The following is a 21,729-nucleotide window of genomic DNA, read 5'->3' as shown; positions in this document are numbered from 1 at the left end:
GTTTCAGCCCTGTAAGTGGCAGTGTAGACAAGGCCTTAGTCTTTGAACTGCAACTCCATATCTTTTAACTAATAGTAAATCTATTAAATTCATTTTTAGACAAATCTTTTGCTTAATGCACAAATTAAACAAGCCCATAGAAAAGCCAAATGTTCTGTACACATCTCCTCTTTCCCACCCATCTTCTCTCCTACTGCCTTCCTCCTGATCTCCAAAAACAAGCCACTTTAAACATTTATTCCTTATGACTTCTGAAACTTTCCTTTGGTTTTGTATTTTTCTAGAACTCCTCAACTAGGAACTCCTGTGTAACAGTTTGGATTACAATTAAGTGAGGGTTATTTTGCTACAGAACTACTCTAAGTTCAGCTCTCATTCTGTCCAATGTTCATTTTCTCTTCAGAGGCAGTTTTACTCTTTCTAGATTCATGTTACTCAAGCAGGAATAGGAGGTGAATTTTATAAGACAACACAGAACTAGAACATGAGAATATAATCAACAAGAGATATCACAGGATAGACTGGCTACCATATGCCCACACAACAGCATCAGAAATGTTACCTGTGACATGCTCCCAATAATTCCTGCTGATTTTCACCCACTTTTCTCCAAAGCCATTCAAGTGTAACAATGACAGGCAGATGACAGGTAAAATAGTTAAAATAATATGGTGCAAGCTTTTCTGTTGTACACTGTTAGACTAATTGCATAATCTTGTGACTGGTTTCAGAGTAACAGCCGTGTTAGTCTGTATTCGCAAAAAGAAAAGGAGTACTTGTGGCACCTTAGAGACTAGCCAATTTATTTGAGCATAAGCTTTCGTGAGCTACAGCTCGCTTCATTGGATGCATACTGTGGAAAGTACAGAAGATCTTTTTATACACACAAGGCATGAAAAAAATGGGTAGTTTACCACTACAAAAGTTTTCTCTCCCCCCACCCCACTCTCCGTGACTGTTACCCTGGTTCTCACTCCCCGTTTCCATCATACTGTTACCATCACCCACTTACCGTATCTTGTCTCAAGCTAGATTGTAAACTTGTCAGGGCAAGGAGTGTGTCAGATATAATGCATAGCAAATCTGAGCCCTGATCCTGACTGAGACCTTCGGGTGCTTCTTGAACATAAAGCAAGACACTGTGTTTCTGCTCGTTTCCGAAATACAAAATAAGTCCAAATGAGACTTTCAAATTCAACACCACACAACAGTATTGTGTAAATGAGCAAGAAACAGTATGCAAGAGAGACTCGGGATAGCAAAAAAATATGGAGCAAGAAATCTACTCATTATGATGTTAAAAAGCTTCAAGTAATTATCTTACTGTTACTACTCCTTATTTTTTCTTTCACCCCATTTCCTATGTGATCTGCCTTAGCTGGTGTGTCAGGATGGTCCAGTGATTAGGACGCTTGGGAAGACCTGGGTTCAATTCCCTACCCTGCCACAGACCCCATGTGTGACCTCAGGCAAATCACTTAGTGTCTCTTCCCCTCTGTATCTAGCACTGGTGCAACTCTGCTGGAATTCTGCGTCCAGCTCTGGTGCCCGCAATTCAAGGATGTTGATAAAATGGAGAGGGTTCAGAGAAGAGCCACAAGAATGAATAAAGGATCAGAAAATCTGCCTTATAGTGACAGACTCAAGGAGGTCAATCTATTGAGCTTTAACAAAGAGATGGTTAAGGGGTGATTTGATTACAGTCTATAAATACCTACATGTGGAAGAAATATTTAATAATGGGCTCTTCAGTCTAGCAGAAGAAGGTATAACAATCCAATGGCTGGAAGCTGAAGCTAGATAAACTCAGACTGGAAATAAGGCATAAATCTGTAATGGTTAGAAGTAATTATCCAGTGGACCAATTTATCGAGGGTCGTGGTGGATTCTCCATCACTGACAATTTTTAAATCAAGATTGGATGTTTTTCTCAGAAATCTCCCCTAGGGATTATTGTGGGGCAGTTCTCTGGCCCATGTTACACAGGAGGTCAGACTGGATGATCACAACGATCACTTCTGGCCTTGAAATCTACACCATAGAGATAACAGCACTCCCCTATGTCACAGGAGTGTCGTGAGGAAAAATACATTACAGACCCCCATCACTGTAGGGCAGTCTTTAAAGTACCACACTCACCACCTATAAAAAGAAAAGGAGTACTTGGAAAAGAAAAGGATGCATCTGATGAAGTGAGCTGTAGCTCACGAAAGCTCATGCTCAAATAAATTGGTTAGTCTCTAAGGTGCCACAAGTACTCCTTTTCTTTTTGCGAATACAGACTAACAGGGCTGTTACTCTGAAACCTGTCACCACCTATAGTGCCCCCTTATGTCAGGGTGCAATGCTGCAAGAGGTCCTCACCTCTGGTGCCCCCTACTAGTTGTCTGCCTTTCACGGGGTCTTCCATGGGTTGGCCAAGTCACCAAGTTTAGTCTCCTTCCAGGGTAATAAAAGATCCAACTGAAAATCCAAATCAAATGCCCAAACTAATAATTCTTCTGCCCCTCCCAGGCTCCAATATAGCCCTCTGCTTCCTGGCCCCTGCAGAGCTTCTCTTATCTTGCTGCTTCTTCAGCAGGATTCCCCTGCTGCCTCCCTTTACCAGGGACTCTGGCAGCTTCCCTTAAGGATCTCCCTGATCTTTGCAGGCCCTATCTCAGGGGTCCCCCCACAGGAGCCTATCCTGCTTTCTGTGGGTTCTCCTTCCTAAAGTTCTGCCTTCTCAGCAGTCTCTCCCCTTAGACTGAGCTCTCTCTTAAGCTTTACTTAAGTAATCCTCCACACCCGAGGCCAGTCTCTAACTCCATTAACCCAGCTGGAACCACTAACTGCCTCTGTGTGGCTAGATCATGGGTAAGGCTGAGTGGTAACTGCTAGATCACGGGCCAAACTGGGCCTAGCTTGTCTTAAAGGGCCATCCAGCCTGTGCCAGGGGCATGTAAGTACCACAGAAAGATTAAAAAGTGTACATTCCCCCTGTAGTCTGTCATACCCAGTGCATCATACCTAGTGATTAAGAAGTGTACCTGACTAGCCTGAGGACTAAGGCTATCCATCAAAGTCCTGTTCTGACATACCCCTGCAGTTTTCCCCCTCTCCTCTCCCTTATGACTTCTGCCAGGAATGACATTTCCACTTATTGTACCTCAGCCACCTGCACGGCTATTTGTGTGTTCATCAGACCTGAATGATGGGGCGTGACACACATTTTCATATAAAATGTGCGTTCTTGCAAAATTGGTAGGTTTAAGCCTGAATTAATAATTTTGTAATTACATGTACAAATTAGGGTTATGGAAAATAAGGGAACATTGGAATCTCTGCTCTAGCTGCAGTGCTTTCCTATACAGCAACCAGATGAAACTAACATGATTCTTAAAACCTACAGATACCTCTCTACTGCTACAACGATCAATATTCCCCACAGCACACCTTTCCAAATCCATGGTCCTACACATGCTTAGCTATAGCAGGGTGGTTACCCTGCTCTGGCCCTGAAAGGGCTAAAGCAGCCCTGGAGAGGGCTGCAGCAAGGAAGAAGAGTGAGAACAGCTGGGGGAAGCTGAGTCAGTAGCTGACCACAGCTGTGGCCAGCTTAATTAAGGCCCAGCTGGCCTTTATAAGAGGGCAGTGGGCCAGAAGCCAGGGAGAACACACACTCTCTGCCTTTAGAGGGAGAAGGGCCTGGCTGCTGGGGAGCATACCTGGGTACGGTGGAGCAGGGCTGGGGGAAGGCCAGAGGAGCTCCAGCCTGGAAACCCCCCATGGCTGCAGGCCTAAAGTAAGGCCAAATAGGTACTGGGGTTGCAGAGGGCAGCCAAAGGCAGCAGGTCCAAACCCCTCTTGCCTGTGATGAGTGGCAATTATACTGCAGTCTGCCCCAGTGACCGGGGGCTAGATGGTGACTGGCAGTAACCCTATACTGAGGCAAGGTGGGGATAGAGGGTGGGGGGTGCCCGGGAAGGGGAGACCCAGATCTATGCAAGGTACTGCAGGGGGCAGCACCCTGGCATGAAAGGGGCACTGGGGTCAGGGAGGGACTCAGGGGCCCAGCAGCAAGCTGGACACCGGCCTGCAGAGGGCTCGCCGGAGCCTGCAAACGCTAATTCCCTGGATGACCAGCAGGAGGTGCCGTAGGAGTGAGTCCCGCACCATTACACTGCCATGCAGGGTACCTCACCCCATGCACTAAATGCCCCAACAACTATGTTGTGGAAACCAATCACTACGCACTCAAATGAACTCACACAGAAAAATAATAAAAGAACAAACACTACATCACCCGTGGGCAAATACTTTTCACAAAACAATCACTCCATATCAGACCTCTTAGTCCTCATCCTCAAAGGAAATCTGCACACCTCCTTTAAAAGATGAGCTTGGGGGCTTAAATTCATAAATTTGCGAGACACTAAAAATCATGGACTCAGTCACTGGATTTATGGTCCCCTGCACCAATCTGTAACCCACTAAGCCTCCTTTGTCCTATGACTGCAGAGGTGTTAACTGCCTACTTCACCCTTAACATCTCTTGCAACATGTTAACTTCTTATGCTTAACGATCTGCACCAACCTTCTATATAGCTGTGACACTGAGGGCATGGCTACACTTGCAGATGTAAAGCGCTGGGAGTTAAACCAGCCTTCAGAGACCGCAGCAGGGAAAATGCTGCCATGTGTTTACACTGTCAGCTGAAAGTGCACTGGCGTGGCCACGTTAGCAGCTCTTGCAACGCCACAAAGAGTAGTGCATTGTGGTAGCTATCCCAGTGTGCAAGTGGATGCAACATGCTTTTCAAATTGGAGGGGTGGAGTGTGACAGGGAATGTGTTGTGTGTATGTGGGGGGAGAGACTGTGTTTTGGGGTGCTGAGAGCGTGTCAGCATGCTGTATTGCAAGTTTAGGCAGCAGCAGACCCTGCTCCTCCACCCCGTCTCTCATACACACTCAACAGCAGCATTCCATACTAATGGCTTGCTTTCTCCCAGAGCAGATAAGCATGCGTGCTGTCAGAAACGGTGCTTTGAAAGGGGATATCCACATTCCTGTAGCTGATTTCAAAACAATGAAAAGAGTGGCCATTTGACTTCAGGGGATTATGGGACATTTCCAGAGGCCAATCACAGCACAGTAATGCAACACCTCGTTCACACTGACGCCTGGGCATTTCAGCCGGGGCGCAGCAAGCTTTATGCTTCTCGTGGAGGTGGATTACCAGGAGCTTTCCAGCTGCAGAGTCCAGGCGCTCTATGTGCCTTCCCAGTGTGGACACATCGGGAGCTGGGACACCCAGGGCTGCTTTAATGCACTCTAACTTGCAAATGTAGCTTTCCTAGACCTGAAGAACTCTGTATAAGCTTGAAAGCGTGTGTCTTTCACTAACAGAGGCTGGTGCACATTACCTCTCACAACACTCTAACATGATTCTTGTCAGTTTCACCTGTGTCCTGACAAGCACCAATCCAACCAGAGATTATCAATTTCCATCTGCTGCTTGCCAAAAGCTAAGCTGCAGCAAAAGCACTAGAGGTGTCTGCAGATTTCAGAATCAAAAACAGCATTGATTAATATTCATTTTGCATATGGAAGGCTCTTTACCAACATAAATGGTAGCTTTAAAAAAAAGCTTAGAGTCTACAGAAGTTGATTGTTTAGTTCCTTCCTCTCCTCACCACCATTCACCAAAGGAAGTTTCCAATGCCCCACTAGCAAGTGGATTTTGCAAACACTGGAAGTGGATTGCCCAATGCTACTGGTGCCATAGTTCACCACTCCTGCAGTATTTGTCCTCTTCTCTCCTACTATGCCTAGCAATGAGTCACCTCTGTGCTAGACCCTGTACCCTCACCGGACGTTCAGAGGGAAGGACTTACACTTAATAATGACACTTGTGCGACCTGAAAAAGTCCTGCCAACATTCTCAAGAATGTAACAGCAGACTCCTAAACAGAAAGCTTCTTGTACTAAATATCTTACATTCATATAATGCCTTCCAACCCCAGAGATCCCAAAATGCTTTAACAAGATTAACTGATCATAAAAGAAGCCAGCCGCTGTTTAACAGCGCAAAGCAACACTACCCAACAACTTACAGCAGGAAGTAAGACTTGGGCTATGCTACAGAGTTAGGTCAAAATAAGGCAGCTTATGTCAACCTAACTATGTCAGTGTCCACATTACATTCTTGCTCCTGCCAATATAAGCGTCCTATTACACAGGCATACCACCACCTCCACAAGAGGCATAGGGTGGGAGTTCTCAACCTTTTCCTTTCTGAGGCCTGTGCCACAGCTGTTTTCTGCATATAAAAGCCAGGGCCAGAGTTAGGGGGTAGCAAGCAGGGCAACTGCCTGAGGTCCCACGCCACAGGGGGCCACACAAAGTTAAGTTGCTCAGGCTTCTGCTTCAGCCCCAGGTGGTAAAGCTCAGGGCCCCAGGCCTCAGCACTGCATAGCGCGGCTTTGGCTTTCTTCCCTGGCCCCAGGGAGTCTAACCCTAGCCCTGCTTGCCAGACCCCCTGAAGCCTGCTGGCAGCCACCCAAGGGGCTCCGGGTCTCTGGCTGAGAACCGCTGGCATAGGGCTTATATCAGTGTAGTTAGGGTGATGCCGTGTCAGTGCAGACACTGCAGGTTACTTACATCAGCTGCTGGCTGTGATTTTTGTCAATTTCATGGCTACACTGGAGTAACTACTGCAGTGGATGTAAGCCAACCTAACACAGGTCGACTTGAAATTGTAGTGTTGATATGCCTTAAAATACTTTATCTAAAACCACAAAGAAAACAGACACAAAATGAATTGATGCAATCTGGAATTTGCCTAGATCAACTGCATCAAAACCATGACACTTGGAAAAAATGCCACAATCTTTAACAATCAGGGCGTTCAGAATCTCAATTTTACATCTCATCTAAAAGACTGGTACTCCAACCCCAGAGAGTTCCCATACTGGAGCACTAGCTCAGTACTGACAGAGAAAAGGCTGACAATGAATTACCAACACCATTTTCAGTAGAACCCTATAGGTACGTCCATGCTGCAAAAAAAGACCCTCAGCAGCAAGACTCAGACTCGCAGAGCTCACGCTATGGGGTTAAAAATAGCAGTGTAGATGTACAGGCTCAGGCTGGAGCCCGGGCTTCAAAACCCAGAGAAGGGGAGGGTCTCAGAGCCCAGGCTAGACCAAATGCCTACACAGCTGTATTTATCATCGCAGCACGCCCAATTCAGCTGACCCGGGCTGTGAAACACGTTGCCATGAGGGGTTTTTTTGCTGTGTAGATGTACCCCAAGTTTCCTTGGATGGCTTCCAGCCAAGGACTGACTATGCTTAGTTTATGAGACTAACTAGCTCACCATATGAAGCAGTGCATCTGCAGACTAAGAATGTGCATTTTGAGAGCACCTGTAAAGACAAAGAAAAGGCAGAACGGAGTTTTTTAAAAGGGGTATTCCTAGAGAGCAGCAGACCCACCAATTTCAAGTGGCAAATAATACCTTGCAAGTCATTTACCTGTCATCTACATAGGACTTCATTTACTCAACTAGGTATATTTCTGCAGATTAATTTGTTTATGGGTACAATTAAACACTAAGGCGAACAGGAAAAGTATCCAGAGAAGGTAAAACTGAACTGACTGTTCTTTTGATGCTCCTTCTTGGAAGAAATATACCCAAGCCTTCCCCTGCCCTGCCATTATGCTTCGGTCAGATAAAGAGGAGTAAAGTTTCACTATTTCCAGTTTATGCACTTCTCTGGCATACCTAGCACCCTCCTGGATCACAAAGAAACTTAGGTAGCCATTAAGATCTTCCTTGCCCAACCTGATCATGTCACTCTCATGCTTTCAAGTGGCTTGTGATGGGATACCAGGCCCACCACATACAAACACAGTAGCAACACAGGAGGCACAAGGATGAGACAACCTCTGTTCCCAGGAGCAAAATGATCAGGGTGGGGAGTGATTGTTCTCTAAAAAATTGTCTGGCCACTGTCTGATCACTTACTCCAAGACAGAAAGACTAATTAAATGTATGTCTACAGTCACTGGGAAAATGCATCATATTAGAAAACATGTGAAATAACCCTTGTAAGCTTGACTTAGCTCTTAGGGTGGAGGACAATCGCATTTAAAAACACATTAGCTGGCCGTGGTTAAGACTAGCAGGGATCTTAGGGTTAACCACAACCAGCTAACACCATTTTAATGTGACCATTCTTGACACATTCTGGACTAAGTCTTCTTGGTTATACAAAGCATTTTCCCAATACAGACAAGCCCTCAGTACTTTTCTGCTCATGGCTGTTTGCCCTTTGATTAGCTTGCAGCCTTTGCCCATAACTGTTTTTTTAATATTTTTCACAAACGTCTTTAAAAAATTATTTTACAATAGTCTTAATTATATTTATTTCAAAATAATTAGTCCCATTTCTAAATGTTCTGTGACTGCTCTGTTTAACCCAATTTCATCTTTTGGGATTATAATTCTCTCTTATTAACTTAACTCGGTTTCAGTACATATTAGTGATCACCTGTATTATACACCCATACCCCAAATTTCTTTCCTTCAAGAGCAGTCCTGATGGTTAGATATTAAGACCTGTAGGGACTACTCTGTTATCATATCCATTGTCCTACTCTTTCCTGGTGCCATCTAGAGGAACAAAAATACTTCCCAACCCCACTTACATCTCAGGATCTCAATCCCTTGTCCATGTGATCTCATCAGTTTCAAAGTTCAGGACCTCATTAACCTTCTTATGAGACCAACAAAAACTCAAACATAGTTTTGATAACCAAATAGCCAACTATATTTGCAACCAATACTACCTTCCAATATAGTCAACTTCCACAAATCAAGAATGCTTAATTGCTTCAATAAAGGTATATTCTTCCATTACAGGTTTCAGCCGGAAACCAATAGGACTTATGTTCCTAAATCATTTTGAAAAAAATCACTTCAGCTCCTAAATATGCGTTTAGGCTCCTATTTTTGAAAGTCTGTGTGTAGATAAAAGTTCACAATAACTTTGTTGATGTATTGAAAGTCTAAACAACCTTTCACTGTTACCTGAAGCAATTCTCACTTGAAGTGACAGAGACTGTGTGTGGCACATTGCTGCAGCCACTCTGCCTCAGCTTTCCCAACATGCTATCCAGCCTGCTCTGGCAGCTTATGGCTAGGGCCCTACCAAATTCATGGTCCATTTTGGTCAATGTCAGTCATTGGATTTTTTAAATTGTAAATTTCATGATTTCAGCTATTTAAATCTGAGATTTCACAGTGTTGTAATTGTAGGGATCCTGACCCACAAAGGAGTTTGGGGGGGGGGGTGTTTCACAAGGTTATCGGGGGGAGGGGGGTTCTGGTACTGCTACCCTTACTTCTGCGCTGCTGCTGGCAGTGGCGCTACCTTCAGACCCGGGCAGCTGGAGAGTGGCAGCTGCTGGCCAGAAGCTCAGCTGTGAAGGCAGAACCGTCGCCATCAGCAGCACAGAAATAAGGATGGCATGATATAGTATTGCCACCCTTACTTCTGCGCTGCTGCCTGCAGAGCTGGGCCCTCAGTCAGCAGCCACCACTCTCCAGCCACCCAGCTCTGAAGGCAGCAGGGCAGAAGTATGGTATTGCCACTCTTACTTCTGCGCTGCTGCTGGCAGGGCGCTGTCTTCAGAGCTGGGCACCTGGCCAACAGCCACTGCTCTCTGGCCGCCCAGTTCTGAAGGCAGCACAGAAGTAAGGGTAGTAACCCCCCTAAAATAACCTTCCAACCCCTCTGCAACTCCCTTTTGAGTCAGGATCCCCTGTTTGAGAAACACTGGTCTCCCCTGTGAAATCTGTATAATAGAGAGTAAAAGCACACAAAAGACCAGATTTCACGGTCCATGATGCATTTTCACGGCCATTAATTTGGTAGGGCCCTACTTATGGCTCAGCCCACTGGCCAGGTTCAGACTTCACTTTCCAGGGTAGCAGGTCCAAAACCACAGGCCAAAAACAAAGCGAGTCAGCTCTCAGCCCCTGTTAAGTTATTCATCCACCCACCCTTTGGGCTCAGCTCAGACCCCACTCTTCCCCTCAGATGGGGCACCTCTTCCTGCAGCCTGTCTTAATCACCGACAGGTCCCTGATAAACCCAGGCAATCTGGTGTCAGGCATGCCTTCCCTCCAGGGAGGCTCTGATTCATCATAGTCCTACTCAGGGCTTGTCTACTCTTACAGCACCCCTAGCGCTTAGTGAAGATGCTACCTATGCAGATGGGAGAGCTTCTCCCATCAGCATAGGTAAGTCATCGCTTGTGGTGTGGATTTTCCACATCTGGGAGCGACAGTTATACCAACATAAAGTATAGACCAACGTTTCTCAACCAGGGGTCCGTGGCCCCCCAGCAGGTTTCCAGGAAGAGTGCAGGGCGGACGTTAGATTCACTGGGACTCAGGGCAGAAACCCCAAGCCGTGCGGAGCTTAAGCCAAAGCAACTTAGCTTTGTGTAGCCTTCTGTGGCATGGGGCCACAGGCAATTGCCCTGCTTGCTATCCCAATGCCAGCCCTGGCTTTTTATCTACTGGATATACAGAAAACCAGTTGTGGGCTACGGAGGTTTTACTAGCATGTTGGGAGGGGCTCAAAAAGAAAAAGGTTGAGAACCTCTGGTGTAGACCAAGTCTCAGTTGCTGGCTCAGCAAGGCTTCACTCCCCAGGTGAGAGCAGGTGATCTTACAGGCCTGACAGGCACTACAGGTGTAGCAGGCAGGGCTGACTGTGGTCACTGCAGTTCTTAACCCCTCCAGCCTGTGTTGGTTTGCCAATAAGAAATTGTTTTTAATAAAAATACAATTTTAGCCCTTAATGTTGATGTATTGAAAGTCTAAACAACCTTTCACTTCACAGCACATGAGTAGTCAGTCACATTGAAGTCAATGGGATTATTTGTGAGAGTTTAATTATGTACCTGTTTAAGTGTTTGCAGGACTGGGCCTTCATTTTCAATATTTTGGTTTTTGCAGATCATTTTCTAAAATTCAAATAAGGCACCCTACCAGCAGTGGCATTTTTAAAAAGTGTTTATAGTTTAATTCAAATTTATAATCTAAGATTCCAGTAGCACATATTTTCAAATAAATTACGTCACCCGGATTTAAATGAATGATTTTTCTTTTGAAAATCAATTATTTGAATGGCCCACCGTGATTACCTAGAACAAACGGCACCACTCAAGCCAACCAGTTTTTTTGTTTTGACACACACAAAATCAGAGGCTGATCTAGTTCTCATTGAAGTCAATGGCATAACTGTGCCATACCTCAATGGTATAGGATCAAGCCCTTGATGGGTACAAAGAATGGAGCAGACATATCTAGACTACAATAAGGGGAAATAATTTAGTATCTGACTAAATACTACTGAATTCCAACTGTCTTGGACAGGTGTACTTCCACGTGGCTTGAAAAGTGGCTCAAGGACAGTAAATGTAGATTGTCAACATGAACATATCAAGTTATAGAAGAGATCTAACAGAATACAGCAGGGATCTGTATTTAGTCCAGTTTTTTTCAACGTTTATACAGAAAAGAGGTAAACAGCATGTTATGATTAACAGAAGGTACTAAACTGAGAAATGTTGCTAGCATCACAGAAGAAAAAGCAATATGAAAAGTCTTCCAGAAGAAAAATGATCAGGAAATAAAAAATTGAATTCAGCCTGAAAAGCCAGCAGCTAATCTCTCTTGGGAATATCTTAAATATTATTTAATGGAAGGGTGAAATTTGGAAAGTAGCAGTGCCAAGAGACCAGAGTGGAAGGAAAGAAAACTGAGTTTAAAATGTGATATGGCAACAAAAAGGGACAATGCTACTTTGGATTGCACACATGGGAGTAACATGGGACAAGAAGATGGTTAAATATCAGGAAACATTTCTGTAAGCAAGATCTTTAATAATCTAAGAAAGGAAGTGGAAGTCTCATCCCCAGTAATATTTACAAGTAAATTGAACAAAACACAGACATCTTCTGCAGGGAAAAATCCCATTGTCTAGAAGTAGGGGGTGAAAAAAGAGACCCCACTTCTCTGTGATTTCTAACTTGCATAAATCTTAAGTTTTAGCTAAACTGAATGCAGCCCTACCTCTCATTTCTGCTTGTTGCCATCAGCTGAACCCTACCATATGCCAGCCCCAGGAAGATATCAGATTAGAGGCAGTGGGTGGGGAAGTTTGATATGGTTCCCATTCATGCACAACTGTATGTCAATCAAATTAAACTGTAATTCTCACTTGGATTTCCAAAGATGAGCAGGATGTATTTGTACTTTGAGGGTATGTCTACACTGCAATTAGACACCTGCAGCTCGCCCATGCCAGTTGACTTGGGCTTGCAGGGTTGTTTCATTGCAGTGTAGACTTCAGGGCTCAGGCTGAAGCCTGGGCTCTAGGACCCTGCAGCAGGGTGGGAGGATCTCAGAATTCCCGCTGCTCAATCCTGGAAGTCTACACTGCAATTAAACCACCCCAGGAGCCCTAGTCAGCTGGCACATGCCAAGCATAGGTTTTTAACTGTAGTGTAGACATACTCTGAGTCACCCTCCTCATGTCTTCCTTCCATAATAGTAACACTTTGCCATTACACATAGTCCTTAACCCTCACAACACCCCACAAGGCAAGTAGCTAAATATTATCCACATTTTACAAGTTGAGAAATGGAAAAACAGAGAGGGGAAGCAATTTGTCCAAGGCTACACAACAAATCAGGGGAAAAGACAGCATTAGAACTCCAAAAATCCTGGCTCCTACTGGCATGCTCTAGTCGCCACAGACCATGCCACCTCTACTGTTTTCATCTACTTCTGACCTCCCAACCAGTTAATTTATAAGACGGTGGAGTGGCCTGTTTCCTGCTCAGCTATATGCAGACCAACCCTTTTAATTTCAAAACAGACCCCAGAATCCTTTATGTAGTACTACAGCATGACAGAGAAGAACTGTCTTTCTTTAAAGAGTTAACACCAGGGGAAAGTGCCAGACTGAAAGCCTGGAGGCTCCTCACTCTACAGAGTAGTCACATCTCAGGCAGCATTAATGTACATTTTTTCCACATCAGGTAATTTCAGCCATAGGCTGTGAAGCACCATCATCATTCAGCTTCGGCAGTCCATTCAATCCTTAGCCACTGTCAGTGAGTCTCATTTGTAACATGAACAGTGGCCAATCAGCAACTGGACTGGGACATCCCAATCATTTCATAGAGGTCACCATGTGGTCTTTATCAGAGGGCAATGCCTTTTGGACATTAGTAACCTGGGCTAGATTTGATACTTTGGCCTGAGATATTTACTTACCAGACCTGCTAATGCTAATCCAATAATATAGTGCTTGCCATCTGAGTAAACATATGCACTGAAGACCCACATGTCCCAGAAAGCATCAGAATATGATCAAGAACAAGCCATTCAACATTGGTTAATTTTAATCTCCTTCACCAGAAAGATTTGCATTATTATAGGGACAACTATAAACCAAAGGCCAATTTCTAAAGCAATAGAGAACTATGCAATTCTCCCAACACAATAAGGGCTGAAAAATCCAGTAGAGCGAGTGGTAAATTTTCCTGGATGAGGAATCCTGCCACCAACTTTCACAAAATTTAAAACATTAATTAATTTTTAAAAGTTTCTAGCACTCATGGTTTCAAAGATAACTTTCCAAATCTAAACAAAATGTAAACCAATAAAGTACTTGTTTCTAAGTCTGCAGACAGACAACTCCAATCCCTCTGTTGTTGCTCATAGCTTTGCCTAGCTGTCACGTGACAAATGACCAGTCTCATCAATTTTCCACTGTTGCTATTCAGAACCCTGTGAGCAACAATGAAGCTGACAAGAATCATGTCATGATTCTCTGCTGCTTGGCAAATCTAAGAGCAACAGCAAGGGAAAGTTATGACTTATTCATTGGAGACGAAGACAACAAAAACGTGGAGGCAGCTAGGAAAGGGGTAGATTAGCAGAGACCCTATCCTTAGAGCTGACAGGAGACACTGTGTTGGGAGCAGAGGAATGTGAGAAAGAAAATGCTCATTCTCCCTTCTATTATCCTAGGGTGAAGTTTCAAATTTATCATAAGCCTACTAGTGGGAATCACATCCTTGTAGTAATTTAAATATTCTCTCCTTTCCCAGCATATAGGAGAGATCAAGGAGGATTTGTGTTGTGGGGCAACATACAAGAGCAGAGTCTCTAATCTAATTTGAGCTCTCTTCTCTAACCAAGCTCCTCGGTGTCTGATAAAGTTTTCATGGATGAAGGAGTGGATCAGTAGAGAGTGTGGGTGAGGGAAAGGAGAGAAAATCTGGCAGCTGAGTGGGACAGGCAAACTAAAGTGGAAAGAGTAGTGCACACAGTGTAACTGAAGAGAGAGAAAGGGATGGAGAAAGAAAAGAGGAAACAGACACTGAAAACCAGAAAATATACACTAACATAGTAATGAAAAGAAGGGAAAAAATGGAGTGAAGCCAGAAAAGGCAAGAAGTTAAAACACAAATACAAGAAAGATAGCAAGTTATTTAAAAGTATGCTAAATTGAAGACTGACAGTTAAAATTCACTACAGTGAAAATGCAGTACAGAATTGCTTGGGCTTGGGGGAACCGAGGTGGCAGGGGTACTTTTCACTCTGAGTAGTAGGCAAACAGATGTCAAACCCATTTTTCAAGCTCTACTCTCAACACGCCACCTCTCCTAAGGACACTACTAATGTTTCCACAGCTCTTCATCAAGCATGTCACACGCCAAGTGCTACAATAAATCACAACAGAGCATTTAAAGTCAGTATGTACAAGTCAGTATGTACAAGGTGACAAAGTCTGATTTTGAGACTTTCAACAATTAATCCGCACCCAAAAATCAGCACCTGAGTAACACCACACCATATGGTTTGAGAAAAAGTTCAACAAACCGTAGAAGAAGGGACTCTGAAACAGTCCCAGGATCCATCACTGGAAATCACTCCACTGCCAGCAAAACTCTGCTTGCTGGAAATGGCTTTAGGTAGGGACTGTGGCTTTTCTCTCTGCAAAGAGCTAGACAGACATAACTATGGGGCTATCCACAAACACTAAATAAAAACCCATGAACAGGACACCTCAGTGCATTACAGCTTAGGAAATACCAGAGTAAAGAGTATGGACAAACTCAGTGGTACCCCTGGTACACAGACATCACCCCAATAGTCTTCAAAGGAAATGACATTTCATGAGTTTTTCCTCAAGTTCTGGCACAACCTCTAGTAAATAGCCTTAAAATTTCCTGTTTAAAAGTTGTATGAGAGCTTTTCTACTCCTCACTGAAGCAGCAGGGGTGGGAGCTGTCTTTTCAGCAAAGAAAGGGCAGGACCAGAGCAACAGAACCCACTGTCCTCACCCCAGCTGTAGGGGAATCAAGGGAAAGAGGGCAGCCAGGTTGGATGGTTTATGGGAGGCTGTGTGGAACTTGGAGGGAGAGCCAGCGCTGAGGGGACAGAGATGGGGTTGATGGAGGGGCTCATGATGGGCCAGTAGGGAAGCAGAGGGGGACATTCAGAGTGGGACCAGAAGGGCAGCAAAATTGCGGGTAGGTGGGTTATGCTGGAGCTGGGGAGAGTCTCTGCAGAAAGCTCTTCCACTAGGCTGGTAGGGAAAGGGGGTCACACGAGGCAGCCGAGTTGAAGTGAGGAGTGGAGGACATGAATATGGGCAGGGGGCTCACAGGACATATGGGGCAAGGGCATGAAGGATGCATGGAAGCTTCTATGGGACAGGAAGGGGTTATGCTAGCCCAGTAAAGCACAGAAGAGAGGTACAAGGTTGTGGGTGGGACAAAGATAGGGGGGTAGTTACGCTAGCCAGATGGAGAAGGGAACATGGGACACATGCAGGAGTGGAGATTAAGTTGGCGGGGAGGGGGGACACAAGAGGGTTGGGGGTGATTTATGCTGGCCCAATGCAAGAGGGGATATGGGACAAGGGTGTTCGGGGATTGGGTGTTGGATCGGGGAGTTATGCTGGCACGGTGGAAGAGAGCATACGGGATTGGGGTGGGGGAGAAGATTATGCTAGCCCAACAGAGTAGGAGATACAGGATAGAGGGGCTGGGGAAGCAGGGGAGGGGACATGGGGGAGTTACACTGGGCCAGTGGGTTTGGGGGGATTAGGCTGGCCTGGTGGGGGAAGGGAAACGGGAAGGGGGGTGCGGATACAGGACCGAGGCGGTTACAATGGCCGGAGGGGGGACGGGACGGGACGGGGGCGTTACGCCGGCAGGCGGAGCAGACACGGTGGACTGGGGGCGTTACGCCGGCCGGCGGGGGGGACACGGGGAGCGTTAGGCCGGCGGGGGACGCGGGGCAGTGGGCTGGCCGGGGGAGAGGCCCCAGGGCTAGGAGGGAGGGAGGGTTGGTTACGAGGGCCCCACGGACAGGTGGGGGCTGGGCCAGTCGGGCTGGGCCGACGATGGGAGAGGACACGGGTGGGGGCTGCGCCGGCCCTGCGAGGGGGGCGGGGGTCCAGAGGACCAGGCTGGAGGGGAGGGGGCTGCGCCGGCCCTGCGAGGGGGGCGGGGGTCCAGAGGACCAGGCTGGAGGGGAGGGGGCTGCGCCGGCCCTGCGAGGGGGGCGGGGGTCCAGAGGACCAGGCTGGAGGGGAGGGGGCTGCGCCGGCCCTGCGAGGGGGGCGGGGGTCCAGAGGACCAGGCTGGAGGGGAGGGGGCTGCGCCGGCCCTGCGAGGGGGCGGGGGTCCAGAGGACCAGGCTGGAGGGGAGGGGGCTGCGCCGGCCCTGCGGGCGGAGTCCGGGGCCGCCAGGCGCGGCCGACGGGAGAGGGCCGGGTCACACGGCGCCGGGGGCGAGAGGCCTGGCGGGGGGGGGGGTAATGACCCCGGGGTCCCCGCCCCCACTCACCGGGCCGGGTCCCTGCAGCGGAGGAAGCGGCGGAGGCAGGAGCCAGGCATCCAAAATGGCGGCTTCGCGGCCTCAGCACCGATACCGCAGGCGGAAGGATTCGCAGGACGGGAACTCTCTCCTCTCCGTTTCCCGGACCCACCTCGTGAGGGGCGGCGCTCCGCCGACACTGCAGTCCCAGCTGATCAGCCTCCCGTACAGCAGGCCGTTCGCTGGTGCCGGCGGCAGAGGAAGTTGAGAACTACTTTCCTAGGCGGAAGCAGCCTTGAAATCCCATATTCGAGGAGCGATACGTTAGCGCCGTGGCAGGCAGTGATGACGTCAGACGCGTGGCTAGTCACCGCTCCGAGTGTTGCCGCGAGATGCGGCCGGCTGGCCCCGACACTGCGAAAGAGGGTTCCGCCCCCTCCCCGCAGGTTCAAATCTGGCGATAGAATGACGGCTCCTTATCTAATCCGCTTCAGGAGCCCTGTAGGAAGCTGTGCTGTGTCCTTTGTCAGAGACACTTTCTGTCCCCTTTCTACAAGTGGAATAAACTCAGTATGGCCTGGCTTACACACCAGTGCTCCGAGCAGCTAGGGAATTTGCAGATAAGCACACCTCCCAGGATACCTGGGGTTCAGGATGCCCATGGCTGCATATTTTAGTGCATTGAATTCACAAACAATATTGGCAAAACTATCATTTGAACGTATGTTTTCTGTTCTTTTAACTATTTATGTGTTTTCAGAAGAAGAAATTCCTGCATTCAAACCTTTCTCTCCTTCACTAACAGGAATGGTGTGGCAAAATTCTGGGCCTCCGTGTTCACATATTGTAGAGCTTACAATGTAATTACACATGTGAAAGGTACGAGGTGTAGATACAACATACAAGCAAATGACTATGGGGAAAAATTGGATCATCTTGGTTAGTTTTGTGTACTTGACATGTTTTTTTGGTGGTGTTCCTTTCTCTTTTTCATTGGGGCTAGATATAGGGAAAGAAAGAGCAAGAAAAGCAGAGGCATAGCTTGTCACCTGCCTTCCCGTTAGTAGTCTTCTGGGGTTTGTAGGCATCATGGGAGAGATGGAGAACATAGAACTGATAGGAGCAGTAGATGGAGGAGGGCAAGAAAGAGGTGAGCGGGAGGGAGGCAAAGAGGAGAATAAGAGCCAAAGCAGAGGTGAGAACAATAAAAGTATAAATATTATTTGTCCCTGACTCTTGCTCCCAATCTTCTTTTCTGGACCTAGAGCCCTGCTTCCTCACTACACCAGTTTGTTGTGAGACTCTGGTGCTGCTCTTTTTGAGAACGTGGCTGGCCCTTTAAGAGAGGATTGGTCTCAGCCCCAGCTCTGATACAGCCATATCTCCTCCCCAGGAGGGGAAAATGAAGATGGTCAAGTTTCAGAGTAACAGCCGTGTTAGTCTGTATTCGCAAAAAGAAAAGGAGTCCTTGTGGCACCTTAGAGACTAACCAATTTATTTGAGCATGAGCTTTCGTGAGCTACAGATGCATCCGATGAAGTGAGCTGTAGCTCATGAAAGCTCATGCTCAAATAAATTGGTTAGTCTCTAAGGTGCCACAAGGACTCCTTTTCTTTTTAGTGTGTATATAATGTCTTCTGCAGTTTCCACGATATGCATCCGATGAAGTGAGCTGTAGCTCATGAAAGCTCATGCTCAAATAAATTGGTTAGTCTCTAAGGTGCCACAAGGACTCCTTTTCTTTTTTTGAAGATGGTCAAGTGACCAGTGAGTCATATGACACAATCACACTTCTGAGGTAAATAAGGGAGAGGCCAATGGAGAGACTTCAAGTGAAGTAGAGGCCTCACTTGTAGGAGTCCTTAAGGCACTAGGAAAGATAGTTCAGTAGAGCTAGGACTAAGATGTGGTGATCTGGCTCCAAGCTATGGAGGGGGGCTGCACCCTAGCAGGTATGCCTTGCAGGAAAAAGCATTGTTATAAGCATTCTGCTTTGAGTTCTGTTTCTTGAAGATTTTTGCTAGCTTCAGTGGAACCTTTGGGAAGCTAATTTAAAGAGATGAGGGATAAGTATAGCACTAAACCCTGGAAGTAAGGCCGTGTAATCCCTTAGCTGAGAAGGAAGTTTTGGAACTGGAGGGCCACTGGAAACTATAAAAAGCCAATACATTAGAGCCTGGAAGGGAAATCTTGTTTGAAATACTTGACCTGTGGTAAGTTAGTAGGAGAACCAGGAGGGAACTGAGGGTGGGGGCAGTAGCATAGCTTCCCTACACTGTGAGGAAATGGTGGCCCTACAAAACTCTTCATATTCCCTTCCTCCTACATGGCAGGAAATACCTAACTCAACTTCTATATCCTTTAACAATGATCCAAATTATTCTAAAGAGAGCACAGAGAAGGTCTGGGCACCAGAAAGCTACTCTAGTGCAGCACAGCTTCTAGCCCTCAGCTGAATCACATAGCTCCAATTGCATTCAGACTCCATGGGGAACCACAACAGGTGCTTGATGATAACAGGTTGGGCCCTGTTGTGTTAGGCACTGTACAAATATTTAATGAATGACAGTCTCTGTCTCAAAGAGCTTCCTCAGAACTAAAGTCCTAGAACCAAGCACTTCTGGAGTTGACCTTATTGCTACTAGGTGTGTAGTCTGAGCCTTTTTATCTTTGAAGCCATTAATTACCCTTCTCTCTCTCCTGTCCCATATACGCTGCCTAAAAACTGCCTGATCCCTCAAAGGACATGGAGATGAAGATGTTGGTAGCTTTCCCATTAGCTCTTTGTCATCACTGAAGGAGCTAACATTCAGGCTGTCCCCAAAGGACAAAGAATTTCTAAAGTCTTCAGAACACATCTAAATGGAACTGCATTCTATGACAGAACGCTGCTGGTCGTGGAGATTTGTAATGGATTGAGGTGGATGAGCCGAAGCCCAGTGCTCCTGTGGGCCCAATCCAGTTATCAATATTCACCACCAACAATCTGGACTATCTTGCCCAGCACAGAGGGTGTCATGTGCTTCTGCCAGATATAGACTAGCTACAGAGTGTTCACCAGATACACCAGCTGTGCTAATCATAAAATTCTTTAATGCTCTGCCAAGTATGGCTGAGGCAGGGCTGTTGCTAGCCATTTTGGTGCCCTACGCAGCCCCCCGGTGGGGAAGCGGAGGATGGCCCCAGGCCTCCGTGGGGGGGCAGGAGCAGGCTTTGGGGGCAGGGGGGAAACTGCCCCACCGCACGAGCCACGAGCCGGAGGAGCGAGTTGGGGCCAGGTCACTCCACTTCCTGTCGCCTGGTGAGTGCAGGGCAAGCCCGACCCTGCACTCACGGGGTGGCGGGAAGTGGAGAGACCCAGACCCAGCCCGCTCCGCTCTGGTCCCCTGGCTCCCAGATTTGGGGGCAGAGGGAACTGCCCCCCAGTACTCGCTGGGAGCCAGCAGCACAAACTGGGCTGGGGCTGGGTCACTATACTTACCACCGCCCAGTGAGTGCAGGGTAGGCCTGACCCCTGCTGCAGTCCTCAGGAGAAGGGATGGAGTGGGGGTGAGGCTGGGGCGGAGCAGGGGCTGGCACAGCACGCACCAAATTTCCTATTGTCCTACGCAGCTGTGTACTTTGCGTATGGGTAAGGACAGCCCTGGGCTAATGTTTATTTAAATCAGGTATTTTACACACAGTGCGACCTAGAGGCTAAAAATAATAACACAGTTTAGCATTCCATTACATCTCTCTCTTTAAGTTCTATGTTTCTACCATTTACAATATTTACATTATTACTGTCTTTGAAGTTCAATATGAATCAGTCTATTAAGTGTCTCTGAATCATACTGGTTTTCTAATTACACAACTCGAATACATAACGACTTGGTCATCTGGCTGTCCATTAGATGTAAACTGACTGTGGTTGGTTAGCATCCTTGAGTCGTCATAGTCTTATTCTGCATCTGCCATCTGTAGTTTGCTATGCTAATTATTCTTTCTGAGGAACAAAGTGTAGATGTCAGCTGTTTCTGTTGAACTCTCCATTGTCAGTCTCAATCACATATGATCTTGGTGCTGAATTCTTTTTCTTCATGGCAGCTAAAGTTGTCCATCCTATTAGACGTAAACATGGTCACCAGGTTCTAGACCTGGGAGTTCACTGCATGACATCTATTGTAAAAGTGTTCATAATTTCTTTTAGCCTTTTTATCCGATTTGACTACTCCCTTCACGTCTGGAAATATGGAAATATGTTCTTTTCCAAAGCTGGAACAGTAGCTCCATCAGGAGCTGTGCTGGACTATATCCAGTAGCTGCTATTGCTGTGCTGTAACTCAGAAGAGCAAGAAATGGATGTTGTAGGATTTTCTTGACTGTCTGTACAGCTCTCTCACCTTCTCCATTTGTTTATGGGTGATGTGAGTAGCTGATATGATCAAAATTATACTTCATATGGAATGACTTTGAATTCTGATATCTCCAGTTTCTTGATAGCAATTCCAAATCTTGTAAAATATTGTTTCCAGTCTGTCCATAGCGAAGGTTTGTCAAAGCTGAAGTTCTCTGGGGCACTGAAGTGTGGCATGTTGATGAGATCCCACAACCTTTGTTGCTGTTCCATCTGTCTGCTACATGTGTTGCTTTTTTCCATTTCTGATCTGAATTTACTCCTGACACCAGGTTATATACTATAGACCAGTGGTTCTGTGAGGAAGCAAAGACATCTGCAGGGGACATGAATTCTGCATGTGCACAGTGGCACAGGAGTAATTGTTAGAACTGCCAGCTTAAAGCAGACACAATGCCCCTGCTGGGCACCCAGTTACCACTACAATGG

At 46.6% G+C, this 21,729-nt stretch overlaps 1 protein-coding gene across 2 annotated transcripts in view; it reads right to left on the bottom strand.

Moving 5' to 3' along the window:
• The window catches only part of AP1G1 (adaptor related protein complex 1 subunit gamma 1), a 98,469-nt gene extending 80,364 nt beyond the window's left edge, over positions 1-18,105 (bottom strand). Inside the window, exon 1 of one of the 2 annotated variants that reach the window (XM_084644524.1) lies at positions 16,935-18,105. The gene's annotated coding sequence lies outside the window, so the exon portion shown is untranslated. The remainder of the gene's footprint in view (positions 1-16,934) is intronic. The other variant, XM_084644525.1, reaches the window with a different exon arrangement.
• Between the last annotated feature and the right edge of the window lie 3,624 nt (positions 18,106-21,729).

The sequence above is a fragment of the Lepidochelys olivacea genome, assembly GCF_965140295.1.
Source record: "Lepidochelys olivacea isolate rLepOli2 genome assembly, chromosome: 12".
In the NCBI taxonomy this organism is placed as follows: domain Eukaryota; kingdom Metazoa; phylum Chordata; order Testudines; family Cheloniidae; genus Lepidochelys; species Lepidochelys olivacea.
Note: the sequence above shows the minus strand (reverse complement) of the source record. Positions and strands in the feature narration are given on the sequence as shown.